General features: G+C 45.1%; 1 long non-coding RNA gene across 6 annotated transcripts in view; it reads right to left on the bottom strand.

Annotated features, from left to right (window-relative positions):
- Positions 1-6890: 6890 nt before the first annotated feature.
- The window catches only part of LOC146811593 (uncharacterized), a 156327-nt gene continuing 136371 nt past the window's right edge, over positions 6891-26846 (bottom strand). For all 6 annotated transcript variants that reach the window (XR_014966753.1, XR_014966752.1, XR_014966751.1 and 3 more), the window contains one exon: positions 6891-7554. This is a non-coding gene — a long non-coding RNA (uncharacterized LOC146811593). The remainder of the gene's footprint in view (positions 7555-26846) is intronic.

Below are 26846 nucleotides of genomic sequence, written 5' to 3'. Positions count from 1 at the left end.
TTTCCCTTGGTGCACAACCTGCTTTCACCCAATCTTTCATTTCCTCATCTCCTGCCTCATCCTGCAGCTGTTTCACTTCCTCCCATGTTCCCACCTCATTAGTAAACATTAAGGAACAAGACGACATTTCTCTTTCTTTACTCCGATTAATGGAATGATTGTTTCTTGCACAATATTGTGCTATGTCATTGGCAAATTTATTCCCAACGGTGACGAAATCATCACCTTGACCATGAGCAGCACATTTTACAACTGCTAGTTCTTTAGGCAGCTGTATAGCCTCTAGCAGTTTTCCAACCACTTCAGCATTCTTTATGGGAGCTCCACTTGAGGTCAGGAAACCTCTTTGTAGCCATAGCTGGCCAAAATCATGGACAACTCCGAAGCCATACTGGCTGTCAGTCATCACAGTCACTCTCACATTTCTTCCAATTTTGCAGGCTTTTGTTAGTGCCGCCAATTCTGCCACCTGAGCGGATTTAACTCCTTTCAAAGGTGATGCTTCCACAACTCCTGAAACTGTACACAGAGCATATGCAGCACTCAATGTTCCCTCATCCGTTCTCAAGCAAGATCCATCCACAAACAGCACATGATCACTCTCAGGCAGTGGCAGATCTCTTATGTCTGGCCTTGGTTTTGTACAGTAATCAAGCACATCCAGGCAGTCATGATCAACTTCATTTCTCACACCCACACATTCAGCATCAGGCAACAGTGTCGCTGGATTCACATTCACACATCTCTCCAGGCTCACATTGGTTGCACCAAGAATGACTTTCTCATATTTAGTCAGCCGACTGTGAGACATGAACTGTGTCCGGCTCCTTGTTAAAAGGATTGCCACATCATGAGGTACGAATACCCGTACAGGATATCCCATTATGATTCCCTCACTTTGTTCCAGACTTCTGCATGTAGCAGCTACTGCTTTCAGGCAACCTGGTAAACCCACAGCTACTGGGTCAAGTGTTGATGAGAAGTATGCAATTGGCCTTCTCAAACGTCCATGTTTCTGGATTAACACTGAAAGTGCACATCCATTTCTCTCACTACAGTACAGCTCAAATTCTTTTTCATAATCCGGCATTCCCAGGGCAGGAGCTTCACATAGCCTATTCTTTAACTCTTTAAATGCTGCCATCTCTTCTGGGTTTAATTCCAATGGGTCTTTCACATCACTTTTGGTCAATTTAATCAATGGCTTGGCAATCAGGGAAAAATTACTTATCCACTGACGACAGTAACCAACCATTCCCAGAAACATTCTTACCTCTCTTTGTGTCATTGGGGCTCTCATTCCCCTGATTATTTTAATCCTGTCAATAGTCACTTTCCTCAGGCCTTTCTCAATATTATGTCCCAGATACTGGACTTCTTTCTTGCAGAATTGCAGTTTGGCTGGAGATACCTTTAATCCTCCATCTGCCAAGTGATTCAGTAAAGCAATGGTGTCTGCTTCACAGGCTTCACGTGTTTTTGATGCCACAAGCAGGTCATCAATATATTGGACCAAGACTGAATTTTCAGGCATTGTTAGACTTTCCAGAGATTTCTTCAGCAATTGATTAAATATAGAGGGGCTCTCTGTATAACCCTGTGGAATTCGGCACCATGCCAAAATTCGTTCTCCAAATCTAAATGAAAATATCGGCTGGCTGTCATGATGCAATGGAATTGAAAAGAAAGCATGACACAAAACAATCACTGTATACCATTCCGCATCATGGGGAATCCGATACAAAATCACTGATGGATTTGGCACAATGGGACAGCATGACAACAATTTTGTTAATTTTTCTCAAATCATGTACTATTCTGAACTTTCCATTAGGTTTCTTCAGTCCCATTATTGGCGAATTACATGGGCTGCTCAAAATTTCCCTTAACACCCCCTGCTGGATCATTTTCTCGATTATGGGTGTTATACCTTCAATTATTTCAGGTGTCAGTCTGTATTGTGGAATGTTTGGGTAAACTACTCCTTCTTTTACACTAATTTTCACTGGATCTACATTTCTCATCAGGCCCACATCTTCTCCAGTAAAATCCCAAACCGCTGCTTTCACTGTCTGTTTTAATTCTGGGGGTAATGCATCTGGATTAAACACAGCATATGTTCCCAAAGCCTCACACTCCCTGTTCTCCATGGTCATTCTGTATAGCACATCCTCATCTGGTGTTTCAAAGCTTATCCCATCTGGAGTACAGAAAATAGTGCAATTCATCTTGCACAGCAGATCCCTGCCTAGCAAGTTCACAGGACTAGTGTCACACACCACAAATCGGTGCATGTCTGAAAATTTCCCTATTCTAACCCTTACCAGTTCAGTAAGAAGGGTTTTAATCTGTGTGTTAGACACACCAACTACTTGGATTGCTTCGTCCGAGAGAGGAAGATTCTTTATAATCAGCTGACCTGACAGTTGATCTCGTAGCTCCTGTGTCAACTAGAAAAGTTACACTTTCACCATTGATTTTTCCATCTACAAAAGTTCCTGCCTAGTCTATTTCTAGAGTTGCGCCAAGTACGCACTCTTCCTCCTCTCTTCGGCACCGTCAGAAGTCTCCCTCAGAATCACTTCCCTCATTTTTCAGCCAATATTGAGATACAGCGCTTGCGCGTTTTGGCTTGATTACCTGCTCTTCATCGTAGAACCCCGAATCTTGGCTGTACTTCTGGGATCCTCTTCTTTGTGGCAAGGGTGGTTTTGGCACCTGATTCTGCTGCTTAACAGCCTTCTGCTGTTGCTGATGCTGACCACACCCCTCACTCTGCACCTGTGAATTCAATGATTGATTGTCATCATTAGTAGACGGTGGATTCTTACACTCGGATTTCCAGTGCCCTAATTTTCCACAGTTGTGGCAAGGGAATCTCTTCTTTGCTTCCTCAAGGTTTCCTTTCCCTTTTCCTGAACCAAACTTGGGTTTATTTCCTGGGTTATTTGCTTGTTCAACCAGCTGAGCTTCCTGTCTTTCTGCAACTTTCACCTGTGCCCACATTGCCTTTTCTTTCAATATCCTTTGCTTTGCCTCAATCTCATCACTGAAGTATTTTGCATTTCTCAAGATCTCATCAATCTTTTTGCTCTGCCAGTCTACGGTATGCTGCCTTATCATTTCACTGATTTCAGGCCGCAAGCCATACACAAATCTATATACAAAATGGCTCAGATCCTTATCACCCAGATGTTCATCTCCACTGAACTGTTTGAAAGCCAGTATAAGTCTTTCATAGTAAGCATGGACTGATTCTTTCACTTCCTGATGTGTTCGATCTATTTTAACCCAGTCTGTTTCCTTTGGGGGGTACTTTATTTTTCAAGAAGGCCATAACCTGTTCATACTTTTTCATGACCTCCGGATCTGGTGCTCCTGTCTTTGGATCTCTCGGGTACTCCTTAGAGGGCCAGTCTAGGACTATTTTACATTCTGCCCACAGGTCTGCTGGTACAATTATATCAGACTATTCAGGTCGATCCACAGCACCTTTGACAACTTCACAAATCTGTCGACCTGTCTATACCACTCAACGGGCTTCTCCCTTAGTCGAGGGAAATCATTTGTAAATGACAAAATATCCTGTCTGGTCCATGGGACATGTACATACCCTCCTCCTGGAATCTCCCTCATGGGGTAAGCGGTCACTGCCTTCTCCTTTTCTTTCAGAGGAAATGTCGAATAAGTTCTGTCTGTTGCATCCTCTCGCTTTCTATACCATCTGTCTTTCCATCTCTCCACATCTCCCCATTTTCTCAGCAAAGCAATCCTCTCCTTAATCTGCCCTGTTCGGCCTGCATTGTTCAGATTCTCAATGTCCTTATCTGTAAAATCCACTCGGTAAGGCTTTTGGAAAGCTTTTACCTTGTCCATGTCAATCCCCATTTCACTGGCTATTCCTTTCAACCTGTCATGTATGTTCTTTGCTCTCCATGTGATACTTTTGCATAAGAACAGAATCTCCCCTTCCTGATAATTTTTCAGCGTTTCTGTAGGGATTGTTCCTACAATCAGTTCCTCCATTTCCATACGTAGTCTAGCTACATCAAGTCTCTGGTATTCTTTTTATTTCCTCTGTAAAGCCTTTAGCCAATCATTCAAATCTTCAGCAGTTATTCCCACAGATTTTTCTGCGCCCCCTGGTTCTGACACTCTTTGTGGTTCTAGGATTGATCCTCTGTTCCCTTCCACACATCCAGAGTTCAAACTCGAGTTAGTCTGCACACTCAATTCTCCTCCACATATGGTATGTCTCCACTGATTTTCTCCCGTTCTCCACTGTGTTTCTCCTGTTCTCATTTCTACCTGCTCTGGAGGAAGAATCAATCTATTGCCCACATAGGGAACTGTCAAACCACTTTCACCTGTCCTCTGCTTGTCAAAAATCGGCATAACCGGACCTATTGTCACAGGCACCGTAACTGCCTCAAGATTCTTAGTCAGTTCCCTGATTTTCTCTGTCAATTCAAAGGTAGTCCTTGCTAGTTCTCTGGTCTTTTCATCCTCAACTTCATTCTCCCTTTCTCTCTCTCTCTCTCTCTGCCAGAAAACAACTGCTTTTCAACCCAGGGGTGGTACCCTCTGTCTTAATAATTCGCAGGGTGTCTCTCATTGGGGTCACTGCTGTTCCTACCTCGGGTTCTCGTCTATACGGGGGTGGTCTTTTGTAGAGCATGTCCTCTAAAACATCATCATCAGACTCATTCGCCCCATACCTTCTTGTTTCTACATTATGTTCTTTCTCTGTACACTTTCTCCCTTCCGTCTCCTCTGCTGTGCTTACAGGATATAATCCCTCGGTCATACTGGCATCACGCCATAGTCTCATCCGGTCATGATGGGTTTCGCGATCATACTTTCGCACAAACATATACCTGTAACTTCCCCCACCCCTCTGCTTTTCTCGTTCATGCATTTCATCTTCCCATTCAGTCAATGCCTCGAACTGCGTCGGCCTAGGCCGAGGCTCTAGACACATCATCCGTTTCCGTAAATTCCTCAGTATGGCCAGATTAAATGAACCATGTTCCGGGAAAGCTAAAACTCCATCCTCTCTTGTATACTTCACTCAGTTGTCTAACCAAATACAGGTATGATACCCATACTTCGCAACCATGAAGGATGCGGGGGTTCTTATCGGGGGAAGTAACTGTCCTTCCCTAGTCACAATATCTTTATCCTTGTCAAACCAGTTCTTAACCTTACTAAACAAGGATTTCTTTTTCTTTTCCTCCGCGTGGTAATACATTTTCTTATTTTCCGCAAACTTTTTGTCCTTTCTACAACTGTACGATCTCCTGTCCAATTGCAGCGCGACTCACACCAACGCACCAATCCTGAAGCGTCTACGTCACTGACTCAGTCCACGAATCCCAGCGCGACTCACACTAACGCACCAATCCTGGAGCGTCTACGTCACCCTGTAGGTCTCCCAATCCTAGCGCGGCATACACTAGTGCACCAATCACCGTGCTTCCACTATTCTAACCCACTCTCCAGTCACAGTGCGGTCTCCCTGACGTCAGCAGTCGCTGCAGCAGCTCCTGCTCCTGTCTCCTGTCTCCTCGTCTACCCCTCCTTTACAAAACTACTTGGTAGACTTGGTTTCAACTTCTACGAGTCTGTTAGTTACAACATACAAACATCTCCATTGTCTGCTTCGCTAGCCACAGAACAGCAAAAGATCTTTCCCACGAGAATTCTGCCTTTCCCGAGAGCAGCGCTTACCTCTGCCCTACTACAGAATCATTACTTCCGTTGATAAAGTAGCATATCCCTCTACTCTACCCTTCTAACAAGCACCAATTAACTGTTTTCTCCGGAATGCTCCTAAGAGTTTCACAATTAACCAGAATGCCTTCTCATTCACGCACTTTCACACCAGAAAATGTAGTTCATTCACACAGAATTCTGTCTTTCCCGAGAACAGCGAACAGTCTGTCCTACTACAGAATTATATCACACGTTAACCTCTTCAATGCCCATGACGAGCTGGTCTCGTCATGGGCCGCGGTTGCACTGTGCCCATGACGAGACCAGCTCGTCATAAACCCCGCCCGCTAATGCAACGGCCGGCACAGGGCGGGGAAAGGGGCGGGCACTGAAGGGGTTAACAAAGCAGCGCTTACCTCTGCTCTGTCCTTCTAACAAGCTCAGAGAATACCTATTACCTTCCCAGTGATAAGCGTTAACAGAATACCATAAGGATCCCTGATACTTAAGACCAGAACTTCACAGATAATCTTCGCTATCATATACACGTCTCTCACACAGAAAATACGTTTCTAATGGCAACACACGGCGATGCTACCTCATCGAACCCAGACAATGCGACGCGCAACTTCAATTGTCACACGTTTTCCCCTGTCTACATACAGGGTCAACAATCCCGCCTTTTTCCGAGAGCAGCACTCCCTCTGCCCTACTACGGAACTGTCACCGACTCCCTACGTCCCAGAAGCCGTACACACCACATAAAACTTAATACAACTTTGACATACAGTGTTAGTATAAATATCAACCAATAATCAACAAGCCTATATACACGCAAATTCACCAGATCAAGACAATAGTTAACCATCATTCTGCTACCAAGAAACTGGTGCAGATCGGAGCTTCCGAATCCCCTCTACTTCCACGGACGGAGTGATCTCACAGTCACACACGCGCGCACACACTTCACACGCTGGTGGGGCCCATTACACCAACATTCATCCTACCACTCTATCCGTGCCATGTATAAGGGGAGACACTTTCGATACCTAACCAATCTGCATGTACCCTGAGGTCAATGGCATCAACTAGTTGCTATAGATCAAGTGAAACATTTCAGAAAGAAAAAAAAAATTCAATAAACATGACAATAAAATAACCACCCGACACAGTGATTCAAACAGAATATTCGTTTATCTAAAATTGTATGAAAAGCCAATTAAATGCAAACTTATTTCTCTCATATTTACCTATTCTGGCTAAAAGTCAGATCCTAAGTCAGAACCGGTCCTCAGCAAATTAATCAAAGTTTCTAGCCATCATGTAGAGTCACCGTCCTCTTCTGTCAGCATCGGGACCTCTGATCATCAGTTCGGGAAGATGTGGCCCTAGACCTCTCTAGCCTACTAATATTTATACTAAAATTACATTCCAAAAAGTAACAATCATATTGTACAAAACGGATGACTGGCGGAAACATGTCGTCTTGGTACATTGGGATACTTTCGAACGTTTTCACACACATTGATCGTCTCAAATAATGAATAGAAAATAAGGGGTCCACAACTAATTCGTTACTTTTACGGATGTCTCTTCTGGATAAATTGTATCCCATTTGTGGGATCATTATAAGTTCATAAAGTCAGCATTTTATTTAGCAACAAATTTTATGTTCAGGGGCACTTGGCATCACTCCTGGATTTGTCGTCATGATCATGGGTTTTCAGTTCGTCAAAAGGGCAAGGTCACAGGCAGCGCGAAGCCTCCTTGCAAAATTTTCCATCAACTCGAATGCAGGCTGCGAGTGGTAGCCATCTTTTGGTAGGCCACATTGGTCAACTTAATTGAAAATGAAACACAAAACAGAATTACTGCACAAAATGATTATACAGTGTTATTCCCCTGCTAATACCCTTATGTGTATGTATTTATCTAGCCATTTGTGACATCAAAAGCCATTAATGCATAAAATTATAAGCGCAAAACACAATAACATCACATAAGCAACATCTATTCTGTCAATTTGCTCACCAACTTAGTTCACTTATTATTTTAGCCATGCAATAGCATTCCCACGTGTAATTCTTCTGTTAATAAGGTTGATTAGACACGACTTTGACAAATCTTTAGTAGTTAATAATTAATCAGTAGTACTTTTAATTATAACATACGAAAATGAAACAGGTATTCGGTTTTAAAGAAAAAACCCTGCTCCATCACCGGCAGAGCTAGGGTTAAAAAACTACAGCTAGGCACTTTGCCAAAAAAGGTTCATTTTTCACTGCGAAATTGAGGTGTGTCCACGATGCGTTTTGCGCCGTTTCCTGTCGCGGGCAGTAGGCCGACCCACACAAGTGAGGTACCATTTTTATCGGAAGACTTTGGGGAACACGGGGTGGGTGGAAATTTGTGGATCCACGCAGATTCCAGAACTCTCCACCACAGAAATGTGGGGAAAATGTGGTTGTTTTGGCAATTCTTTAGGTTTGCAAGGGATTCTGGGTAGTAGAACCTGGTGGGAGGCAGTCAAGTCACCCCATTCTGGATTCCCCTGGGTGTCTAGTTTACAAAAATGTATAGGTTTGCTAGGTTTTCCTAGGTGCCTGCAGAGCTATGGTTCAAAAACTACAGCTAGGCACTTTGCCAAAAAAGGGTAATTTTTTGCAACAAAATTGAGGTGTGTTCACGTTACGTTTTGCGCCGTTTCCTGTCGCGGGCACTAGGCTGACCCACACAAGTGAGGTACCATTTTTCTCGGAAGACTTTGGGGAACGCGTGGTGGGTGAAAATTTGTGGATCCACGCAGATTCCAGAACTTTCCACCAGAGAAATGTGGGGAAAATGCGTTTTTTGGGCAATTGTTTAGGTTTGCAAGGGATTCTGGGTAACAGAACCTGGTGGGAGGTAGTCAAGTCACCCCATCCTGGATTCCCCTGGGTGTCTTGTTTTCAAAAATGTATAGGTTTTCTAGGTTTCCCTAGGTGCCGGCAGAGCTAGGGGTAAAAAACTACAGCTAGGCACTTTGCTAAAAAAGGGTAATTTTGCATTGTGAAAATGTGGTGTGTTCACGTTGGGTTTTGAGCCATTTCCTGTTGTGGGCACTATGCCTACCCCTACAAGTGAGGTACCATTTTTATCGGGAGACTTAGGGTAATTCAGATTTGTAAAGGAACTGTTATTATCTATTGACTTTCGATGCATTTCTGCCTTCCAAATGAAAGACATTGTGTAAAAAATAAGTCATTCTAAAAAATGACTGATCATTCTCATGCTAGTATGAGTATCCCAATTTCGGAAATGTGCAAATATCTACTGTTTCTAAACTCTATATTTTGTTCCCATTTCAGAAATACATAGATGTCTTTCATACCGATTTTTCCATGTAAACATTTTTACAGAATAATTACTATATACCCGGTACATAATAAAAAACCATTGCAAGTTGCTGCTCAGTTTCTGGCTCTGGGTTCGTCGGGTTCTTGGTGAACCTACAAGTCCTATATATCCCCACAACCAGTAATGTTCAGCGGATGTAACGGTATATTGTTTTCAAAGAGCTGTCAAAATTAGAAGAAGTTACAGGTGAAAACGTTGACACAAAAGGCGCTTTTTTTCAACAAATTTTAAATTAATCCTATATTTAACTGTTAGTTTCTATAAATAAATCTTGATGGATCTACACAAATGACCCCTTGCTGAATTCAGAATGTTATCTACTTCTCTAAAATGTATAGCTTTCCAGGATCCATTATTGCTTTTGTACCCATTTCTACCATTAACTGGAAGGAGGTTGAAAGCACAAAAAATAGCAAAAACAGGGTATGTCCCAGAAAAATGCCAAAACTGTGAAAAAAGTTTTGGGTTTCTGAAAAAAGTCTGGTATCCCCTAAAAGCTGGGAACATGGTGATTTCAGCCCCACCAACCCTTTTTTGATAACATTTGCAGGGAAAAACCCAGATGCTTTCATTTGCAGCCCGTTTTTCCCATTTTCCCTAAAAAACCCTAAATGTTGCTGTATTTTGGCTCATTTCTGTGACCCCTCCAGGGGAATCCACAAACCCTGAGTACCTTCAGCATCCCCATGATGTTGGAAGAAAAGGACGCAAATTTGGGGTGGATACCTTATGTGGTCAAAAAGTTAAAGGGGCCTCAGCGCGCACTACCCCAAATAGCCAAAAAAGGGCGTGGCACAGGAGGGGGAAAAGGCCTGGCAACGAAGGGGTTAAATACGTCTCCTCCAATATCCCCATAGTGTACCTTGTTTTATGGAATATGCCACGGGATGTTGCTGCCCCAGAAAACAAACATTTCTCGGCTTGGCCCTTAGATGGTCTCACAACACAAACACTCTGGTGCCGCAACAATGGGCTGCATTGTGCTTTAAGGGAGTGCTTTGTTTCGAGTTCAGTTCTCCCCACTCAGTGACTCAATTGAGGCAACGGGTTAGTCGATGCCCTGTCGTTTAATAGGCTGCTTTATGTATTTATGGGCTGCGGCTAAAAGGGCCCGTGACACACAATAGGCGGTTTCTAGTTGGGCTTTGAAAGAAACTAAACTTTTTTTTTTTTTGTTTTTTTTTTTTGAAAACCTTTATTGACAGTTCAAGAAGAACAAGTATGGGCCTACAACCCCCCAGGGCCGGCCGCTAAGCAATCAGAGCAAGAACGACAAGTATAAACACAGGCAGCACTTCGGGGAGGAAAATCGTACTGCTTATACTGTGGACAGCGTAAGTAGGGCACCAGGAGAAAGAGGTTTTCATTTTATGATGAAACAAGGCAGAAGGATCAGGTGACAAGCAATTTTAAAACAACGATCACGGATATGCAGAGTAATGAACGTTAGCGATTTACAGCAATCTATTCGGCCAATGGCATAAACACAAGAACATCAGGATGGAGAAAAACATAGTCTACGGCTGCGCCCGCAGTCCCCCGCCAGAACTCCCCAAGAACACCCCGGAAGTTGTGAACACATGGAACGGCAACAAGGCATAGCAAAAGGAGGTGTATCACGCTGATCCCAGAAAAAGAAAGACAAAAAGAATCAGAGAAGAAAAAGGAGGCCATGGAAAAAAGATGAAGGAATACAGAGTCCCCTCCCCCAACCCCCCACCCTGCACCTCTGCAGATGAGTACGGCCCCCCCCCCCCCAGCAGTGTGCCTGTCGCCCTGGAACCAGACCCGAAATGTAGGAGAATAGGGAAAAAGAAGTAGGAAAAAACCACCACCAGACGGGGGGGTTAAGAAAGCATTTATAAACTGGAGGAGGGCCTTCACAACAGACCCCCGGCTTCTCCCTCCCGCACGGTAAGGTTCCCCTAAAGTGAACAAGGAACAGCACAAAAACAATCTTCTCAAACCACGATGGGGAGCATTATGCACCTATTGTGCCAGTAGCCATGTCAGGAGAGCACACCACCCCAAGCCCGCCCGTCCACTAGGCGACCACCCCGAGGGGCCAGCCTCATCCCTGACCACTCTGTGGAATTCTGCCCATGCCAACCCCTCGACCCAGCACCATACCCAATGTTCCTAGGCAGAGGAATGTCCAACAACGACAGAGAAGCGACGCACACAGGTGGGGTGGAAGTCTCTGAGCATCAACACAGTCCGCCGCGTGAGGAAACAGGCTTCCCAGCGCTGCCCTAGGGTCTGCACTGCACGCAAGGCTCAGGAAGGCAGAAGCAGCCAAAACAGACATTAGTTGCTGGAGTTGTCTCTGGGTCGCAGGAGGGCATGCACGGGATGAGGCCACCACATAAGAAACTAAACTTTGATCGTTTGAAAGGCAACGGAGCTTGGTATTCCAACCAGAAAGGAAGTGGGTAATTTACGGCTGCCATCAAGAAGACAAATGCGTGGGGGAAAGTTTTGCCATCGGACGGCTTAAAATTGTGTATAAAACCACCCTAGGAATACAAATAGCATGGTATTTCTCCGAGAACACAACAAAAGAGAAGTGGATTGCAAGCGGCATTTTTTAGCACACTGAAAATCCCTCATCGCGATCACTCTAAAAGCGAAAGTGATTGCGATGACGCACGCTAGGGATGCGCGCGCAACAGCGGGGGGAGGGGTATGGTGCTGAAGGCTGGCGCAGGAAAGGCAGATGGCTGGGCGAGAAGGGAGGGGGGAATGCGGGGAGCAGCTGTGCGCGTGCACGCCATCGTGCACTGTAGCTTGTCGCCAGCACAAAAATGTGGGTAGCATTTTCTAAACCCACCTACTAAATGTCTCGCCAGACCAGCGCATGTGCTGGGTCAGGCGAGACCTAAAAAGCTTTCACTTAAAGCCCTGGTGGCACCACAACAATGCTGCTGCTCCTGAGTTAAATTAATAAAAAGGGAAATCCTGAGAGAAAATGACTCTCTTTAAAGGATTTCCCTTCCCCTACAATGCTCACCTGGCATGACGGTAACTTCTCCACTAGTGAAATGTGAGCAGTGTGAGCAGCGCACATCAATGTGCCTATTGTCACTTTAGTCAGCAAAAAAACAGGCCGCCTGTGCCAGGGCACAAAACAGAGCCCGATGCAGATGCGTTTCGAGGCCCCCTTTAAAAAACTGCCGGTGCTCAGCACCGGTGAGACCCAGCCAACTTAAAGCCCTGCCCCTAGCATCGGCAGACTCCGGAGGTCTTGCCTATTGGCCACCTCGGACGGCCCACGAGCAGGCCCTCCCACATCAGGAGAGGTGAGCCTCGGCTCTAGGAGGCAGAAGCAGCAGTGCTCAGAGTCAAGCAGCTGTTAGTAAAGCACACCTCTCTCTGCTTAGAGATTACAGGGGCACACAGGTCACGAAATTGAGCTCGAGCTGGGCTTTTGCGTGAAAACAGTACTTCTGCAAGTGTTTTAGACTGAAGTGTAACTAGTTTTTAGTCACCCACAAAGGGAAAGCTAAGTAAAGGTATGGAGTAACAAATTAGCATCCACACCCCAACAGAGCCTGAAAATACTTTAAATGAACGATTCAATAGTATAGTGGTGAGTCACTCTGGGTCAGTGGACGCTCTGCCATTCCACACGTCGCACCAGTAGGTAAAACTCTTCACGTGCTACAGCTTGTGCTGTGAGTTTCCCTTTTGTGCGTTTCCTTCTTCCTCAGGTACGTTTCATGGAGAATTGTACAAAGCTGCCTGGTGCGAGTGCGTGGGAGTGAAGGAGGCCTTCAGTGGTTGGAGGATGGGTCCTGCTGAAGCTGTACAATTTCACTGGCTGTCGAGGGTCTAGGTTCTGGGGGAGCAGATACTCTTGCTGTGCTGATACACTGCTGTGACTGAAGGGGCTGTCGCGCGACACCCGCTTTACCTGGCGTTAGATACGGATACCCTACTGTGAAGAGCTTGAGAGGGTGCACTTTTCATGTTGAACCGACACATTGGTGTAAATGAAAGGGTTTGAGCTGGGGTTGAGAGAACACCCTGTTTTTGTTGAACGATAAACACTTCTAAGAAGAGTTTGATGTTGGGGTTGAGAAGGAATAGTCCTCCTGCTGTGCTGACACAGAGGTGTAAGTGAAGAGGTTGAGCTTGGGGGTCGAGAGAACATGTTCCTTATGCCGTGCAAGATACCCTGCTGTGAAGAGGTTGGCCATGACTAGTTTCTAGACCAAGAAACTACTGAAGATCCTATAAGAACCTCAACCATGCCATGAGGAGGCTGTGTAAGAGTTTCCTGATCCTTAGAACATGTGCGCACTCTATTGCCAAGATAGTTGATGCAGTGGGGCTGCTCTGTTGTGCACCCTTGAAACAGAGTGACAAGGAATCCAACAGTACGTAAACTCTCTGACTCACCCTACTGCCTTCTTGCTCATAGACAATACATGGTCTCCAGATCTACCGTGGCTTGTATTGGCCCTCTATGTTCATCCTACACCTGATTGGTCCATGTTCACGTTTTGTTCTCGCCACCTGTGCTAAGATGCTGCTGCAGACCTTCACTGCTCCTTTTGTTAAATTATTTTAGTACAGCATGCCTAAGCTTGCTCCTCAATGCTCAAATTCTTGGTATCGCTCAGTTCTGCATTTATTTGCCCGTTAATATGGTGTTCAGAGTTGAATATATTATTTTAGGTTAGTGCTCCAGAACTGGATACTATACATGTGATGAGACTCTGGAAATGTTCACAATACCACAGATGAGGCCTGTAAAAAAGCACACTAGGCTCCCAATGAGATTTCCTAGATCAGGAGACAGTGATCTAGAAGTAATTTCGAAAAATTAACATAATACAATGAGATCTCTAGAAAAACACCACTCGACTTCCAGAAAGGGGGACAATGCTTAAGATGTGGTCTCTGTAACTGGACACTTTAATGTTAGGATGTTAATGTTAACGTGTAAATTAAGATAATGATTTTTATCTTTTCTTTTTAAGTACTTTTAATGTCTCAAAGTATTCTTCTTTTAAAATTATGAGTTTTAATCAACTGTACAATAAGTTACTTACTTACTGTTACTGGGGACAGTACTCACGATGAGGCCAGGGGCTTAGCTTCAGAGGGTGCTGGGTGTTTGGGGTGTTACATTCCCCTACTAAGTGTATTTTCTGGTAAATAGTTGGGTACAGGTGCTTTCAGTCAGGTATTGTGTGATGTCAGTCAAATTTCACCAGGGATGTTTACATACACAGACAAGAACACACTTTCTCCCTCTCGGTTTTGAAAGTCCTCAAAATATTGGATTTTGTTTTACAAAATTTTGTGTTTTCTCATTCAGTACTCCTACTAATCACATTCTTCTCCCTTACCACTGCTACCTTGGCCCCTCTCATGCATCCTTCTTGTCGTAAAATGTATTTAAACATTATATGCCAGCCCGATTGTCGGAAAATCTGAAGCTCAGAGCCCCCAAACATAATGACCAAGCTACGCCACTGGATGAGGCTACCAAAACCATGTACACAACTACAAATGGATCTTCAGAAATGGACACACTAGTCAAGGAGCGGCTTCTAGAACTAGACACAGCTTTTGCCATATGAGATCTCCGGATCCAGACACAAAGTTCCAGAAGTGGTCTCTAAAACAGAATACAATGCTTGATGCGTGACACAGTACTTGAGTTGGGGCCTTATTGAAAGAGACCCCCTAATGTTACACACTGGGTCGTACTTGGGAAACAAGGTTTGAGTCTGGCAGTCCAGTTCTCAATAAAGAACTCGGCTGTTTCATTTCTGTTTTCGGCTGTGACTTCTGATTATTTGAACGGACAGCCTCAAGATATTAACTAATGCTATAATGAAACAAAAAGATTACTTTAGGGAAATGGAATGAAAAGAACACGAGTTAAACAGAATTAAAAAGGTAGAGCAAAGCATCACAATAACGGAAAAAGCAAGGAAATAATGCAAAGAGTAAAGTGGGAACAATGAATAATTTCAGGATTGAAAAAGAGCGAGAGAGAATGCATGGGAGGAAAATTGAGAAAGAAAACATTTTGGCCGTTTAATTAAAAAAAACATATTCAAACCTTAGCGATACTACATGGATAGTAGCAGAAAACGCCTTCCATATTTGCATGTGGACATGTGCTATCTCATGTTTCACCTCTGACTCCTTATTCGACCCAGAGGTGATTATACAACAAATTTACACTGAAAGCCGAGCCAAGGGTCTGCCTTCGATCTTAGAGCCTGTGCACAAGCTGGACCTTGAAAATGTTTGTATTCACATTTGCAATTGATAGGTCACATGATAACGTTGCACTGAGTAGTACTTATCAAAAGTGATAGTTTTTAAAACATGGATTTAGAACCATTTCTGCCACTACAACTACACTGGTGACCGTGCCATTAGTAAAATAAGAGGCAAGACAGTTGTTATGTGAACCCTGGCTGCATCCCAGAACATTTTCAAGCAACATTATGGTCTATTTAATCAAACACGGTAAGTTTTTGTGCCGCTGGTATTCTGAAATCATATATTTGAAAGTGCTTGTGAAATCAAATATATGCCTAAGATCACCAAATTAAACAGGGGATCCGCGATTTATCCTGGCTTTCTAATTTCACTTTGTAAAAATCAGTCACTAAATGGGTATGGTTTTGTTTCCTCATTATTTTATGGTTTTGTTTTGACCTCTTTATGAATTTTTCTGCAATTTTCATTTAACACAAACCCAACCGTAAGACATTGGAGTGCTTCATATCAGCAATATTTACATTGTTAATTACATTAAACAAGGTCACATTTTGCTTTGGCATGGGGAGTTTAAGTGATTTGCCCAGAACAGTATAATGTTGAGATGATGTTGAGACTGTAACAGCTCTCGCCGTAAATGTCAGAACAAGCGATCGAGCAGAAGGGTAGAGCTTTTGTTGCCTGCTGCCAGTGTCCTGGGTCACACATAGCTGCTAATGTTCCAGATTGATTATGTGTGATATTTTCATAGTTTCAGTGTAATTATGAGTAACATTTAACAACTATGAGTGACACTTTCTCGGGAGCAAAATTAAGCAATAACGATGAGGGAAACATAAATGTCAGAAATTACACCGATTTGAGCAACGAGAAACTCTCAGAAGATTTTAAAACTGCTGGAAAGTATCAGAAATGGAAAGGCCTTAGTGCCCTTGCAAATTGACTGTAGTTTAACAAATGTGTAGCCATGATATCAACAGAGCACAGGATTGGTGATGTGAGCAAAATCTACTAAAAAATTCAAATATGAACTGCAGCATAAAGTACAAACAAAACCTGCATTGCTGAATTCGATTACCTAGATGGTTTCAATTACGGGTTCGGGAGCCGGGTGCACACGTGACAGTCAGGGAGTGTGACCTGAGCTGATAGCTGTAGAGCAACATTAAGTCGTACCAAGACAGGTGAACTGCTTTCCAAAAGTAGACATAATGTGTGACATTTTCTGCCATTTATGAATTTTTTAATCTAATCAAAAGTTGCATTCGGGGACATGTAGTGTAACTTTTCTGTGCACTATTGACTAAAAAGCCAGACCTTACTGAAGATGTTTGATACAACAGATTGAGCAATGATAAAGAAAAATTGCTTTAAAGACAAGAAGACATGGAATGTATTCTGTTATTGAAACATGATGCTTCACACTTTGTGTGCTCGTCAGACAGAGCCCATTTGTACATGTTGCTGATACCATGCATTCTAGCTAAATCTTTGATTCCTTAAAGCATGTGAATTCCTTGTTCTGAGAAAGAATTCACTCAGCATGTTGTTTTTGCTCGTGCATGAACCCTTATTACTAACGTATCTCCCGCTAGGTCATCATGTTATTAATTGGAGTACACTATTCTCCCTCCTGCACATATAACATCACAGACATGTCATGTGGGTGCTACTGCTTGCAACCCTTGCTAAATCTGTGGCGTCTCTCACCTTTCTAGGGGATGCACAGGGATCCTGGTGTTGGGGGCCTACAGATACGCATGGACTGGCCCGAGTTCTGCTGACAGCTTCAATCAGGGGAGCCAGGTCGCGGGGATCCAGTCCTTCACAGTGGCAGTTTTTGCCTCTGAGGTGAGCAATGGTTCCTCTAGACCACGAATGGTACCAGACTAGGTTACAGGATCATGCACTCTACCCTTGCAGCACTTACTCTGACGGAATGAAGAGGTGCTACATTACACCGGAGATTCGAAAGCAGAGGCTGCATGCACTGCAGCCCATCCCAAGGATCTCCTGTCACCTACTCCTTCTATTTAACTCACCCGTGAGGCCTCCTCAGTTTATTGTGACACCACAGTGATCAAAATCCCATCAGAGAGCCTTGCCCAAAAGAATAGGTAGCTTTATTAAAGACACGCAACCTCATTCCTTGATATCAGAGAAAGCTGTGAATTACAAAAGGAATTGCATTACAGAAAGCTGCCAGGTTCTGTTGCTGTGAAAATCACTTATCTGGGGGCCAGGCTGCAGTGCTATGGCACCAGGCCACCACTCCGGTGGCCCCGCAAGTCAGCTGGGAGTCGGTTCGGTTGATCATTACGCTCCTGGGTCCCTTCTGGCCCAAGAGGCATAATGCTGTGGGAGTTGCAGCAGTGGTGATAGTCTCCCAGCTGTGAGGCAGGCTTCCAAAGTTAAACTATAGCGCGCCTGCGCCAGCGGCCTATAAGTGTGCTTCTCACACAGTGTTCGCTGCAAGGCTGTCTGAGCAGGCTGTCTCGGCAGCAGTGATTGGGCAACTACGCTTTTGACATACTAAGTTAATCAGAGGTGCTGCGCCAGAGTGTCGGGTGAATATCATGTTATATTTTGTAGGCAGCTGAGAAAGTTGACTGATGCGTAGTACTTGGATGGGCTGGTCACATGACTGCGATTAGCTTAGCTGTTGGGCTTTGTGTATACCTCCCAGTGAGACAAAAATGGGATTAGGTGTTCGCACACTTGGCCAGCCTGCTAGGATAGCTGGGGGCAGAGCTTTTACCTGTCCACCTACAGTTTCAAGGGCTGCCTCCAGCACACACGCTAGGGAATCTGGCAATGGCCTTTTCTCACACCAGACTTCTTGGAGCCTTGGTAGGTTAAGGGAAGAACTTTCCAGAACCAGATGTGAGGGTAGCATGGAAAATTCCCCGCTTCAAAGGCTGGCTCATGGTATAAATATTGCACCCCCAGAGCACCTCTTCAGTACATTTCTGAACTTGTTGAAGACTTCAGAATATCTTCCTGGACCCCTAGAGGACCGCCCTGCTGGTTGAGGCCTGCCTTTTTAAAAAGATAAAGGTTTAGTTTTATATAGCGCAAACTAGACCCAAAAGGTATCAGACCGCTTTACATGAGCATCAGTTGCCTTACAGAAGAACGCATTAATTTGTTAGGCACAGGGAGATTAAGTAATTTGCACAGAATCACAGGATATTGAGCATCTTTGCCAAGACGCAAACCCAGTTCCCCAGCTCTGAGGTCAACCGCTCTAGCCGTTAGGCCACATCCTCTCTCCGGTTCCCAGAGGACTGCCGTGCTGCTTGAGGAATGCCTTGCTCACGAAAGGACTTCCCTGCTTTTAGAGGGCTGCCTTGATGCTTCAAGGAGAACCAGACCATCTTCATGAACAGAGGACCATCAGACATGAGTCCAAGGGATAGTTTGCTGGCCTTCTGTGTGAACTACAGGGGCATAACAAGCTCCAGAGACCTTGAACTCAGCACCTCTTCTTTGCTGGAGTGAGTTTTAATCCCCCACCAAGTGGTGCTTCCCAGGTCCTGCACTCTTGGAAGTGATGTTAGAGATCCTGCTCCTACCTAGCCCAAAAATGTGGGACTTTGAAAAAGTTTCACAGACACTACCAGAAGAACTGACAGAAGACAAGGAGCTACCTGACAGTCGATCCACCCAAGGTGCATTGCCAGTTGGTCTGACATTGCAGTAGCTTCTGCTACGTTATTTTACGCAGCAGCAAATTATGTTCACCACTATCTGTGACAGTGTCTGGCTTCATGGAGCCCTCTTCTGCTACAGCTTGGAGCTCTGTCCCACTGGTGGTTTTTGGCTTCCAAAAAGTTGTCTTAAGTCAGAAGGTAAAAAACTTTACCAGGCTTGATGGTGACCAGCTCCCCAGTGATGACGACAACCCCTCTGCCAGGAAATCCTGCTTCTTCTGCTCAGAGCTTTTCCCTGCTGTTGTCAATGGCTTTGCCGAGACTTCATCCAGTGCTCCCCGGTGATGACGACTCTTCTTTGGATGCAGCCTGCTGCGTTGCCCTGCTGCACTCTACCTTCTCCTGGACTTTTTCTTCAAAAATTAATCTCAGTCCAAAATTCAGCCAAGACCAGGCTCAATCCACCTTGTGTGTCTGACTTGTGCTTCACTGTGGTCAACCTTAACTTTTAACTTTGTCCCGGTCATACGCACCAGATACATGCAGTTGGTATTTTAGTCTTTTAGGTGCTAGATTTCACTAAACACTTAAAAAGAATCTGGGTGTAGTGATAGGAGTTAATTTGTTATGGTGTTATTATATTTATTCAAATATATCTTATTTTTTTTAATTGGGTTGAGAGTTCTTATTCAATCAATTCGCTTTATTCGGCAATTAAGTAATAAAAGCACATTTACAGACATTACATATAGATACATATAAATTACCTAAAAAGTTAAAATTGCAATTAAATTTATAAATGGCCGACGAGCTTGGATTATAAAATATAAAAGTTAAAGTTAAAAAGCTAAACATGTCGAATTGTAGTATACAGAAGGTAGCTAGACATTACATTCACACCCCAACTCTCCAGCTCTCGACATCAAGGTATTTCTCCATGGGAGATTTGTAAGATCAATGCTAGTTCAAAAGAAAGGAGCTGGCAGGTAGCCTCAGGGCTTTTGTTCTTATACTCCAGGCCCACCCTAGGGATTTGGCCACTGCTATACATGTTGGGGGAGTAGGATCGGTGCACAGAATGCGAAGAGCTATGGCATATCGTCTGGTACCCAAAAGCTTGCAGATGGGTTGTATCCATCTTTTACGAGGTACCACATACATAGGGCAGAAAAATAGGACATGTCCGATATTTTCACATAATTCAGCACATCTGTAACACTTATCATTTTTACTGCCTTGCCTCCCCCATCTAGAGGTGAATTCTGCTATGGGTAGTGTACCCACCCGCAGCTGGAAATATAACTTGCGATCAGAAGTTTTTTCAATATTATCCCAATATTCCTCTAAGTGGGGAAGAACTTTTAGATCAAGAAAACGGGCTGTTAAATGGGTAGAAAGGCCTTGGGTGAATTCCAACTTGTAAACCCATTCCCAATACATATTTTTCAGGTTTTCTTTAGATGGGAAAACGGTGTTTGCAGGGTTTTTCCAAAGATCTAACAGGCCTATACTTCCCAAAAGAGATTTTATTCCTAACAGCCATGGTATTTTTTGGGACCTGTCATATTCTATGATGTCCATAAAGCCACTCCTATAATGAATTAATTCATCAGTACACCAGAGACGGCGCCAGTATAATATTGGACGTAACCTCACCAGGTATTCCAGGTTTTTTTTGCCCAAGTCCAATAATAGCGGCCGCAGTGGTGTACTGGAAGGAAGGTTTGTGACTTTACGCAAAAAAGCATTTTCTAGAGCTTTCAAGCTATTCAAGTTGTTAAAGCCCCAGAGCTCAGCCCCATAGAGGCATGAGCCCAGGACCTTAGTTCCATAGATTTCTAAAACTGGGGAGATTGGCTTAGTAAGTGAGGTTTTGAATCTAGCCAGCAAGGCCCCTGCTTTTTGTTTATGTTGTAAGCCAGCACGATCTAATTGACAACCCCATCGCATGTCTTTTTGCAATGTTATCCCTAGATATGTGAATGATGTCACTTCCTCCAAGGGCAACTTGTTCATGTATATTTTCCCTCTAATGTTTTTGATCCGTTAAAAGACATGAACTTCGTCTTCCCCGTATTTACCTCCAGGCCCCTCTCAGTGCAAAATTCTTCAAAACGCCCAACAGCCTTCTGCAAACCGCTAGGGGTCTTAGAGATTATCAGCGTGTCATCCGCAAACATGAGGGATACGCACTCCTGCCAAAATCGGCGCATCGGTGGGGGTCCGCGAGAGCCAACCGGCCACCCCATTGACGAAGAGCGAGAACAGGGTCGGCACCAAAACGCACCCCTGCCTCACTCCCCTGTCAACCGGGAAGTCGTCAGTCACCTCCCCCGGGCCACCCCAGCGCACCCTGGCAACGTTTCCCTCATGCAAGCGGATGATCACAGTGAGAAGTTCGGGTGCAATTCCCAGTTCCTTCAGGACCTGCCAAAGCTTGCTTCTTGGGACCAAATCAAATGCAGCTTTTAGGTCCACAAAGACCGCATAGAGGGCGCCTTTCCCCAAGACCACCGTCTTCCAGTATAGATTAACAAAGCGGAAGACTTGGTCGATTGTACTTGTCCGGGAGCGGAACCCTGCCTGGATTGGACTTAAGATGTCGTGGTCATCCATCCAAGTTTGAATTATATAGAGAAGCATACGGCCTACGATCTTTTGGACCGAATCAATCGAACTGATTGGTCTGTAGTTACTTGGGATTGATTTGTCTCCTTTTTTGAATACAGGGACAATTTCAGCGCCCTTCCATGAGGGCGGAATTTCCGCTCCCTGAGCAATTGCGTTGGCAAGTCGCATGATATAGCTGGACCAGAGGCTTCTGTCATCAGTGAACACGTCAGCAGGGATGCCATCCATTCCCGGGGCCTTTCCCCGGACAACTCCGTCTAGTGCTCTATTCACATCCTGAAGTGTAAATATGGCCTTTTTGTAAAATACATAGGGAAAGGTCTCAGTAGGGGTATTTTGGGAGGGCGCGGCATATTGGGGTTTAAAGTGGTCTAACCAGGCGTTCTGTGGCACACTATTTTGTGGTCGCTCTGCTATACCACCCCTATCCCATTTATATGTGTCCCAGAAAACTTTACTATTCTTGCTTTTTGAGGCCTCGAGGAGATCCTTCCAAATTTCATTTTCCCAGGTTACCTTTGCCTCTTTGAGAGATTTCCCATAAATGGATCTGGCAAATCTTACGAGTGTTGGGTCTTTCTGTTTTAGCGCACTACCTAGTTCATCCCGGGCTTTCCTACACTTGTTATTATACCAGCCCACTTTTCTTTGGGGCATGGAACTCCTTGTAGGGGCCGGTTTGAGGAAATATTTCCGCAGGCCCGCAAAAAGCCTTACGTGAATTTCCACTATGCGTTGGTGGGAGTCCTGACCCTCGGCCAATAAACCCGGTTCTTCTAGTGCAATAGTGACTTCTTCTTTTATCGCTAGTAGAACCTCTGGGTCGTCGGCAACCCGTTCCCATTTTAAGTGGCGCATATCATTAGACAGGTGGTGCTCTGGCTCGTGTATAGTTTGTAGCTTTTCAATAGCGCCAAGTAAAGATGAATTAAATGATGAGACTAGCGGGTGATGGTCACTCTCGATTCTGTTAACTACCTCCATATCTATAAAATAAGGCCAGAGTTTAGCATGAATCAATAAATAATCAATTCTGCTTGCCCTACGACCGTTATCAAAGGTATTTGAGCCACATTTGTCAGACGGGCTCCTGCCATTGACTGCTCTCAGATGACTCCCTAGACATAATCCGCTTAGCTGGATTGCTGCCCCGGACCACCTTTTTACTGGGGCAATCTCAAGGGGTGGAATTCCCCAACTTGCGTCTTCTTCAGCAGTAAGCTGAGATATGTCATGGTCCAGGGGCTCAAACGAGGCATTAAAGTCGCCTGCTATGATAGGTAAGTAGTTTGAGGGCAAAGAGTCGATTAGTTCTTCCAGCAATTGTACTACTGGGGACTTTTTCCCCCCCGGCTGACCTCGTGCGTAAACGTTAAAAATTTCGAGGTTTACCCCGCCCTTTGAAACAATCTTTACAGATAAGATGTCTTCGCTAATGATAGAACTTTGAGTGACTCGACATCCTAGGTTTTGTTTGATCCATATAGTTAGTCCTCCTGATGGGCGACCTCTACCTCTTTTTGAGGCTGGGATATAATAGTTGAGAAAACCACTGCATAACAGGGGATCTGTCAGCCAAGTCTCTTGGAAGAGACACATATCAAATTTTGATATAAAACCCAGCCATTCAGGATCTACTATTTTTTGGCCTAGGCCTGCTATATTCCAGGACATTATTAACAATTGTCCACTTGCTGACAGTCCATCCTTATAAGGTCTTGGGATCCCTTGTGATTGACTAGAGCTTTCCTTTGCTAGAGAAATCAATTTGTTAGTACTACTAGTACTCACATTAGTAGGAATATCAAGCTCGACATTACCAGTTGTACCAACTGCCGCTGTAACAGAACTCAATGGGGCTATAAGTCCGATCCCGGATGGTGACCGGTATGTTTCCCCCAGCTGGCGCAGGACCGGTAATGTTTAATAATGTCTGTGCCAGCATTATCGTCCTCAGTTGGGGTAAAGCAAGCTGCCCGTTTTTCTACAAGAGTTACATCTACGTTGCATGGGTGTTTCCTTGACCTAGAAGAGTTTGGTCGTCAATCGCAGTCTTCCAGGCCAGAGGACCCAATACCATCGGACTGTACATTTGGGCATCTGTTATTTCTAGGCCATGTATCAATATCTCTGTGGCCGAAATCCACTATGTTGGGCTGTTGGTAATTGCCATAAAAGAAGGACAAAGGCAGGGAGAGAATAGGAGAACAGGGGGTTTGAGTTCGGCCAGTGGCGAATATGCTCAACTGCCCTTAGATCCCTAAAATTGATAATTACACAATCTCCTTCTATATTTTTCTTTTTGGGGCCCACCCAGTTGACTCGGCGCACAAAGAGGATTTCTGTTGATACATTCTGGGGTAAGGGGCCATTGCAATTTAACCAATACACACACTTATTCTTCAGATCCCTATGGTCCTCCCTAGAGTCTACACCCAAGGGCTTGACTCCTGCCAATATTATCACATAGGGGCTTGACTCAGGGGGGAGGTGTATGTTTGGATGTTTCCTTGTTGGTAGGAGGCTATAAGCTTCCCTTTCTGCTTCTTTTGTCACCTGGCTACTAATAATTATCGCTTGTGAATTCCCCCCGCTCTCTGGGTTACCTACATAGGGGGTGTGCATTGTGTTCCCAGTTACCTTGCCAGACGGGTTAGTTTTAGCAATAGTTGGGTTAAGAGTGGGTGCAGTATCAGTAGTTGGGACATTTTTGTTTGGAGGTGTCTCAGTAGATTTTTCGCACCCCCGGCAGTTGGTGACATATTTCTGCCGGGACTGCGATGAAGAACACATCAGCTCCAAACAAGTCAGTCTATTTTCTATACTATCCAACCTATCATAAATTGGTTGGCAAGTTTTATAAAAGATTGTCTCCAATTTCCTCCAAAAATCTTCACCCGGATTTTGCAAGTCCTTAGGCGGAATCAAAGAAGGCAACATTGGGACACACTCCTTTCCACTGGCTGAAGTTACTCCTTTGGGGTCAGGAATGTTCACAGGTGTGGCCCCGAGGCTGATTCTTCTGGACTTCGCTGTGTATCCGGTATTTAGCGGTTCATTCCGCTTTCTCTTGGGTTTCAAGGTTTTCGGGCCTTCTTTGCTTATCGAAATGGGTGCTTTAGCCTTTAAGTTCGTGGCAGACCTAGTCTTTACACTTTCCGACACACCAATGATTTGAGATGGATTTGAGGAGCCCTTTTTTGATCTGGTATTGAGGTTAGCTCCCTCAGAATCTGGGATACAGTACATTGGTGAATCATGACAAGGGGAGTTAGTTCCAGGGGCATCCAACACAAGGCTTGCGTCGCCGGTATCAGTTCCCGGTTCCATATTGCGAACAGGGGAACGTATTTGTGACAAATAGCCCAGCGAGGAGCGTTTATTGTTAAGAGAACCCAGAGACAATCGCTTCTCAGTGACATCAATCTCCCTGTCCAAAATAGAGGAAGCTCTTACCAAAAATTGGTCAAGTGTACCGACAAGGGACTTCCGACCTATTACTGGAGCGGTAGTCATCATTCGGGGGCGATTAATTAACTCCTTGCATACGGTCTCAATTGGCCACCAAGTATTCTGAGCACCAATTCAGTTTTTATAAATATAGTACATTGGGGGGCTAAGCCCACTATATCCGAGGAAAATATAAGCAGACACCTTACAAATATCTAGCAGTAACAGACCTTTTGATGAAGTTCAACGAGGGAGGGCCCGGCCCGGCCTTACACGGTCTCCAACGGGCTCAAACGGGCCCGCCCTTGGCCCGGGCGCCGCCCGCGCGCGTCCCGCGCTGCGGAGGCTCCTGTCGTCTTTTGTGGGGCCCCGGCTCGCTCCGATGAAGTCGAGCGATGCGCCGGGCCCTGGTGGTGCTGGGGGATGTAGTTTCTGCAGCCGTTCCCCTCACGGCGTCGAAGAAAGTTACAGGGAGCAGGGGCAGGAAGCAGGTGAACAAGGGCACACACTCGCCCTCCAGTCGGTCTGTTTAGCGCGTCCCGCGCTGCGGAGGCTCCTGTCGTCTTTTGTGGGGCCCCGGCTCGCTCCGATGACGTAGAGCGATGCGCCGGGCCCTGGTGGTGCTGGGGGATGTAGTTTCTGCAGCCGTTCCCCTCACAGCGTCGATGAAAGTTACAGGGAGCAGGGGCAGGAAGCAGGTGAACAAGGGCACACACTCGCCCTCCAGTCGGTCTGTTTAGCGCGAGTTCTTATTATGTGTTTTCATTTTATTACTGTTTGTGATATGTCGGTGCCTGGAGGCAGTACAAGGTCGTTGAGGCGTTGGCTCCCGGGGACATTGCGTTGCTGCCAAAAGGAGGTGATGCGTTGGTTGGATGTGCGAGGCTTTGATTTCCGATGGCGGCGCAGCATCAGTGATATGTCAAGAGCGCGGTGTGTCGATTTCGTGGTGTTGTAGTTGAACCGCTGGGCTAAAGGCAATGGGTCTGTCAAAACCCATGCAGGGCATGGAATGGGTCTGGACGGTACACCACCGATGTTGCTGATGTGGTGTCTGAGACACATGCAGCAGCGGTTCTTTGGAGGTGCTGCAGCAAAGCCGGGACTTAGTTGAAAGTGGAGGTCGTTACGTCATGCACTTGGTGAATGGTGTCCATGACTTAGGTGCAGGCAGTGGCAATGCGTCAGTTTTGCAGTAATGCACAGGTTTCAAAATGACACTGTGGATCCACACATCGGTTTCCTGGTTGCGGCACAAAAACTCACTTCCAAGGTCCCAGTACTGGATTTGGCACCCCTTGGCCGAGCAAGGCCCACAGCAGAGGGGCCCAGGCAGGGCCGTAGCCATGGGAGGTGGAGGGCTGAGCGTGGCCTGGCTAGGCCATAATGTGCTCTGGCACCCCGACTGAAAGCCCGGATCTTTCAGTTTCTGTTAATAAATATATGGATAAGCCTGATATTTGAGACAATGCACGTAATCTGCAGCCTCAACCCTGCCTGGATTACCAATACTGAAACTGAAAGAACCCTATCTGTCTCCAGAGTTAGAGACTGAGGCAGAGGGACAGACAGAAGCAAGGAAGGGCTGGGCTGATGTTGTGCACTCCCGTGTGCACTGAATTATATTAATGACTTACATACATAATACCTTTATTTGATTTGTTAAAATCGTAAAAGGGTGGAACTTACCACCATGTGATAAACATCAACGAATTGAATCAGCGTAAAACAGCATAAAACATGCCCCCGTGT

This window comes from Triturus cristatus, chromosome 7 (assembly GCF_964204655.1).
Source record: "Triturus cristatus chromosome 7, aTriCri1.1, whole genome shotgun sequence".
In the NCBI taxonomy this organism is placed as follows: domain Eukaryota; kingdom Metazoa; phylum Chordata; class Amphibia; order Caudata; family Salamandridae; genus Triturus; species Triturus cristatus.
The sequence above is the reverse complement of the archived record's forward strand: the minus strand, read 5'-3'. Positions and strand labels throughout refer to the sequence as shown.